This window comes from Sorex fumeus, unplaced genomic scaffold, assembly GCF_029834395.1.
Source record: "Sorex fumeus unplaced genomic scaffold, SorFum_2.1 ptg000021l, whole genome shotgun sequence".
NCBI lineage: Eukaryota > Metazoa > Chordata > Mammalia > Eulipotyphla > Soricidae > Sorex > Sorex fumeus.
The window spans coordinates 11,848,090-11,855,448 of NW_026606078.1; positions in this window are offsets into that span (position 1 = coordinate 11,848,090).

The window sequence follows — 7,359 nt, forward strand, 5'->3', positions numbered from 1 at the left end:
AATGCACTGTTGCAAGAATGGGTGTTCTATCATTGTATGACTGAAACTCAAACATGAAAGCTTTCTAACTCTATCTTATGATACTTCAATAAAAATAAAAGAAAGAAAGAAAGAAAGAAAGAAAGAAAGAAAGAAAGAAAGAAAGTGTTCTCTGCTGGGAAACTGCTCATATTTCAGGTTCTCTTTCCTATTAGGTAATATTATTTATTCATTCATTAAATATTCTGCTCAAGGTCTTTTCGTTGCTGGTGGGGAATCTTCCTCAGGTATGCTCCATTCATTGCTTCTCACCCATACTTGTTTCTACTGAAGTATCTGCTGTACGAAATTTTTGAAGCTGGTTGGTCACTCTTAGCTTACTCACCCACCTACCAAAGAGATGTTCAGGCATCTGGCAAACCTATCAATAAAAATGGAGTAACAATTCTAGGTCTCTGTTTGTGTCTCCTTTTCTCTCCCCTTTGAATTTTCAGCTTGTATTTTTCTTCTCTCCAATTCTGATTCAACCATAGTTTCAAGGCTATACATGATATATTCTGTAATAGGCATTATATAAAGAGTAAAATGTGTACAAGATAAAAAGGAGATAGTGGAAGTTAATTAAGCATCCTGTCATGTATACAAAGTGATATTTTATATGAATTTATATTACTCAATATTTATTCTATCTACAAGTATAGATATTCTATCTATATTTCTATACATTTATTCAACCTTATATGAGTTTCTTAATGTTCTTGCACTTCTTTTAGGTCAGTGAAATCAAAGTTATGTGATATATAAATTCCTCAGTAGAAATAATATGTGACTATAAACCCTTCTCTTCCACCCTGTGTACTGACAATCTCAAAAGCTTATAAAACTATCTTCCAGTTCTTGGGGCCAGAGCGATAGCACAGCGGATAGGGCATTTGCTTTGCATGCAGCCCGTCCGGGTTCAATCTCCGGCATCCCATATGGTTCACTAAGCACTGCCAGGAGTAATTCCTGAGTGCAAAGCCAGGAGTAAGCCCTGAGCATTGCTGGGTGTGACGCACTGTCATTGTCACTGTCACTGTCCTCCCATTCTTCATCGATTTCGCTGGAGTGGGCCCAGTAACATCTCCATTTTGAGACTTGTTGTTACTGTGTCTGGCATATTAAGTACGTCACGGGTAGCTTGCCAGGCTTTGAAATGGGGGCGAGATACTCTCGGTGACTTGCCAGGCTCTCTGACAGGGGCGGAGGAACCGAACCCAGATCGGCCGGGCTGGCTGTGCACAAGGCAAACGCCTTACCACTGTGCTATCGCTTCTGCCCCGGGTGTGACGCAAAAAGAAAAGAAATACTATCTTCCAGTTCTCACTTATTTCCTAACGTGTGTCTAAACCTAAGTTATTGGTCTGTCTAACTGATTAAATTCCGGCCTTTCTTGAGTAAAATTTCAAGTTTGAGTCCTGGTCCCACCACATGCCCTGAACATGATTCTGGAAGCTCTGTACCTCTGAGCATTTAAATACCACTTGTGCCCCAGTGAGCATTACAAGTAAATGTGAAAACACCATAGTCCATGTGTCTACAACCCTTAAATATCACACAACCACAACTACAGCAACAAACAAGGAAAGGAAGGGGAAATATATATGGAAAATATAAAAAGAACTATACTAAAATTTCAATTTAATTAATATACACGGGATTAAATTCCACCTACTCCTAAATGTATACAATCTAACAAAGTAATGTCAAAAGCTATTAAAATAAAATCAACAAGCTGATATAAGACATAAAGGAACCAATATTGAAATATTTGGAGAGGGTCTAACTGTGTAAGACTGTCTACTCATGGTAGTTCTGTGCAATTGTACAAGGGCATACAAATGCACGAAGCAACAGGAGGAATTTCCCACTAAGGAAGAAGAACTTTTCTCTTCACAGACATGACAGTTGTAGGACTCTGAACCATACCCTCGCGTGAGGTTTCAGCGTTAATTCTATACTGTGTATCTTCTAATATAAGGCATTAAACTGAAAAAAACATCCTAAAGCCTTGGTATTAAAGTCCCAATGTGTGATTTTGGAAACTGAGAAGACTGAGAACTTGTCATCTGTAATCTAAGTGATTAGGGAAGAAAAAGATTTTAATAAAAATGGATAAATATCCAAGAGTTCCTTTCATGAACTTTCATGTCCATCAATAGACTAAGTGGGGACAAATGTTAAGTGGAAGAAAATGAGAGGATTAATCTTTTTGACATACTTTTGTTTCCTCAGTTACTTCACACTGACACATTTAGAGTTCCAAATATGGGGCATCCTAGATGTACTTGTTTTCCAGTTGTGAAAGAGTAGGTGGCTGTGATCTTGCCAGGGCACCCTGGATGGGTTGTCAGACAACCAAATTCTCATGTGCCCAGTGAAGAGTCCATTTGAGCCCAGTAGAATCTCTCATTTGCCTTCACATTTTTCCTGATCTTCAGTAAAAGATGGATCCCTTGAATCCCTTGTCTCAGAATCTTCAGTACTCTGCATCATGTGCCGTGCATTAACAGTTTTAGAGAGATTGAAAAAACTTAAAAACAGAGAAGGAAACATACTCTCACCTTCTGTATCCCATTTAGGACTGTCTCAGCAGTTCCTATTAAGACATCAAGCGACCAGAATAAACTTCAGAAATTCCATCCAAATCAGGACACCTCTACTCCTCGTGGTCAATGGTAATGTGAACTTATGAGATTCTTGCTCAAGATTTGAAAGTGTCAGTTTTCTTCTGCATTGTGGAAGAGAACACCATAAATCGATTCCTAATTTTATTAATTAATTTCTCAAGTGATAAATAAAATGGTAAAATTAATTATGGTCATAACAAGAAATATTACTTTTCCACTACAAAGAGATTGATTTGACTTAGGAATGAATACCCCAAGAAAATATTGTGATAAGGTAAAAGGTAAAGGTAAAGGCCCTCCCGTTGATCGTCGATTTGCTTGAGCAGGCCCAGTAACGTCTCCATTGGAGACTTTGTTGTTACTGTGTCTGGCATATCCAATACTCTTGGTAGCTTGCCAGGCTCTCCGAGAGGGGCGGAGGAATCGAACTCGGGTCGGCCATGTTGGCCGCTTGTAAGGTGAACGCCCTACCCGCTGTGCTATCGCTCCAGCCCATTGTGATAATTAAGAAAAATGAATACCATCACTTATGAAACTATTGACATGAAATGAAAGAACAGATAAGTCCATTGACACAGAATAAAAAACATTTTGTGGGAAATTCCAGATGAGGAGGAATATTGGGAGAAACTAGTGATATATAAATAGTTTCTTTAGGAAGATAACTACATTATGGAGTAAATGTTAATGAATTCTTCAAAATGAAAATTGCAGGAAAACAGTGAATTACATGTCTTAAAGAATAAATTTATGAAATACATATTCTATCAAAAAATTTCAAAATTTTGGATAAATATACAGATTATACCTTGTAGTTCATAAATTTATTGTTGTGCATGACTCCATATCCATACATATTCAATGAGAATAATTAAAAATATAAGAAGCAGTAAATATGAAAAATTGTTAAAAAAATAAAATCAAGTATATGGAGAATATTATGATTTTCAAAACTCAATAGTTTATAATTGCTTAATTTAAAAATGTTTATTGATAAGTAATAACATGAGTACACCAGTCTTACCTGCTCCAGCAGAAGCCCCAGGAAATACTGGAACAGTTCAGGGACCAAGTTCTGGTAATATTTTGTCATGGAGTCACAGCAAAGCCTCGAATGCTGCTATAAAATTGGCAGAAAGCAAAGTAAGTGTTACAGTGGAAGCCAGCACAGATAGCTCGAAGACAGACAAGGCAAGTTCAAGGTTAAGAATAAGCTTCATAATTCCATATACAATTAAGGTGAAAAACATTTTCTATTGTATAAGTGGTAAAGGGAATTTATTGTTGATAGTTTTAAATTCCAGTGTTTGAAGGATTTATAGATATGTAAATACTCCCTGGAATCACTGGAAATATTATTGTAATGTTTTATATGTTAGTAAATAAATTGTATTTATGACACTGACGTTTGAATGGTTTCTTATAATAATTTAAACGTTCTGTATTTTTATAATAGTTTTGTTGAAATGTAATTTACATCACGATCATGATCAAGACCATCCTGTTATTCGTCGATTGCGACGAGCAGGTCCCAGTAACATCTCCTTCATCCTAGCCCTGAGAATTTTTAAAAAGAGCCATATTCAAGGCTCTTTCAGAGTAAGGAGAAAGAGAACCATCATTGTTACTGGTATTTGGTATATTGGGTACGCCACTGGGGAGTTTGCCAGACTCTGCCATGTGGGCAGGTTACATTCAGTGGTCTGCCAGTTTGTTCAAAGTAGGAATGAGATAATAAGATGTCATGCGGCCACGAATGAGGCCATGCGCTTCCGGAAGCTGGGTTTTATAGTCTCTGAGTCTTGGCCGTTGATGGGATTACACGGTGCCAGGGGGCCAGTTGGTGGGTGTGACCCCCACCTACTGGAATTTGGAGCATCTGGGTGGAGGATGCTCAGCCCCGATCCAAGTAGGCTTGGAGATCTCAGCCCCAGGACTCGCATGCCTTTGTCCCTCTGCCTGTACCTTCAAGTGTGCGGAGAGTGGTCTCAGCATGGTGGTGGCTGGTTATGGAGGTCTTCGACTGCCAGAGCCCTGGTCAGGGCGGGGAGGGAAACTCAACCCGCTCCCCTCCAAGGGGCCCCGGCGAGGACAGCCAGGCATGGAGGCAGGAGACTCTGTGCTGTTCTCTTCCGGGAGCTGGGTTTTATAATAATTTACATATCATAATATATTTTAAGTTATGTAGTTTAATATTTTGGTTTTGGTTTTTGGCTTATTTTGTTGGTTTTTAGTTTGGTTTGGGGCCATACCAGTGATGCTTAGGCTTACTCCTGACTCTTTTTTCCTAAAGAGGTTCAGGTAATTTTAGTGCATTTTGCAGGCCATACCTGTTGGTACTCAGGGTTTATTCCTGGCTCTGTGCTCAGGGATCACTCCTGGCAGTGCAAAGAGGTTTATATGGGGTGCTAGGGGTTGAACTTGGGTTGACTGAGTGCAAGGCAAGCATCCGGCCCACTGTACTATTGCTCCTGCCTCTTTTGTTTGTGTTTTGGGCCGCACCTGGCAATGCTCACAGCTTACTCCGGATTTTGTGATCTGGGATCACTCTTGGTGGGCTTGAGGCACTATACAGGGTGCCAAGGATCAAATCCAGGTCAACCATATATAAGGCAAGCACTCTACCTGATGTTCTAATGCTCTGGTCCCTGAATTGTAGGGCATTTTTATCATGCCCATATCCCTTGCTTCCATCCCAACCAAACCCACTAACTACCCTTTAACTTACAATTACTCCTGTTCCGAGCAACAGCTGATCTTTCCTGTGGTCTTGCTTGTTTTGGACATTTCATATAATTTGTCATTATATGAGGGGGGGGAGGAGAGAGAGAGAGAGAGAGAGAGAGAGAGAGAGAGAGAGAGAGAGATTGTATTGACTTCTTTTACTTAACCTAATGTCTTCAGAGTTTAAGAAGTAACATTGGAATTTTTAACCTGCTTTTGAGAACCAGAGATAACCAGACTTACTTTACCTACCACCCTCCTTTTGAGCACAGCAGGTAGGGCATTTGCCTTGCATGCAGCTGACCCGGGTTCGATTCCTCAGTCCATCTTGGAAAGCCGGGAAAGCTACTGAGAGTATCCTGCCTACACAGCAGAGCCTGGCAAGCTCCCCATGGCATATTCGACATGCCAAAAACAGTAACAACAAGTCTCACAATTTGTTGTGAGACATTGCTGGTGCCCGCTCAAGCAAAGTAAAAGTGTTATATTTCAGAAGTAAAGGAGCTTGGGGAACACTGAGTAGGTTTTTGTCTCACTTCCCAATGAGTGTGAACCACTGTGTGTGTGCCACCACTTCTGTAAGAACCACAGTAGTAATCAGCCTCATCCTCAGGCTTGAGCCCAGAGATGGTCAGGGTCGCTGTGTTGCCAGACTTGGAGCCAGAGAAGCGATCAGGGATCCCTGATGGCCGCGTATTGACATTATAAATCAGCATTTTGGGGGATGTGCCCTCCTGCTGCTGGTACCAGGAGACAAGATTATATCCCCCAATGTCATCACTGGTCCCTGTACAGGAGATGGTGACTGTCTGTCCCTGAGTCCCAGATGTGGAGGGAAGCTGTGTCAGGATATTCTGAGTCCAGGTCCCTGAAGAAAGAGAAAATAAAACACTGGTGAGTTCAGTATGGTTCTGGATAGACATGTAGAAGGAAGACAATGGGTGAGCGCAGGTGTTCCCAGGGTCCTTTCTCTGAGCCTCACCTGAGCCCTGACTGAGGAGGCTGAGAAGGAGAAGAGCCCAGGTCATGATGGAGATGCCCAGAGTACTGCCTGCTGACTCCCCAATCCTGGGCCTGGCTTTCCCCAGGCTCTTATCCCTCCCCTGCCCCAGAGATGGGAGGGGCCTGCATGCAAAGCTGCTTCCTGCATCTGTGTCTGCTAAACCCCTCTCTGGCCTGGCCTTGGACTGATGTCTTAGGATTTCTTTACAGCACAGATATAAAATAAACAAATTTTTCTGACATTACTTTTCTCAAAATAAATATTTCTTTTTTAAAAAATTTTTATAAGTGAGACACCATGAGATACAGTTGTAGACTTACAAATTTTGTGCTTGGGTTTCAATTATACAATGATCAAATATCCATCCTTCCACCAGTGCCCATTTCCCACCACCAAGGATCCCAGTATCCCTCCCACATGCCAACCCCCCCATCCCACCCTGCCTCTGTGGCAGGGCATTCCCTTTTGTTCCCTCTCTCCTTTTGGGTGTTGTGGTTTGCAAAAGAGGCATTGAGTGGCAATCATGTTTGGTCTATAGTCTGCTTTCAGCATGCTTCTCCCATCCTGGGAGGATCCTCCCAACACTCAAAATAAATATTTCTTTATACTTGATTTACAGAGAATAATAAATATGCAACAGCGCAGAGTCTCCTGCCCCCACACCGGCTGTTCTCGCTGGGGTCCCTTGAAGGGGAGCGGGTTGAGATTTCCTCCCCGCCCCGACCAGGGCTCCGGCAGCCGAAGACCTCCAGAACCAGCCACCACCATGCTGAGACCACTCTCCGCACACATGAAGGTACCAGCAGAGGAACAAAGGCATGCGGGTCCCGGGGCTGAGATCTCCAAGCCTACCTGATCAGGGCTGAGCATCCTCCTCCCAGATCCTCCAAGTTCCAGTAGGCGGGGGTCACACCCACCAACTGGCCCCCTGGCATCGTGTAATCCCATCAACGGCCAAGACTCAGAGACTATAAAATCCAGCTC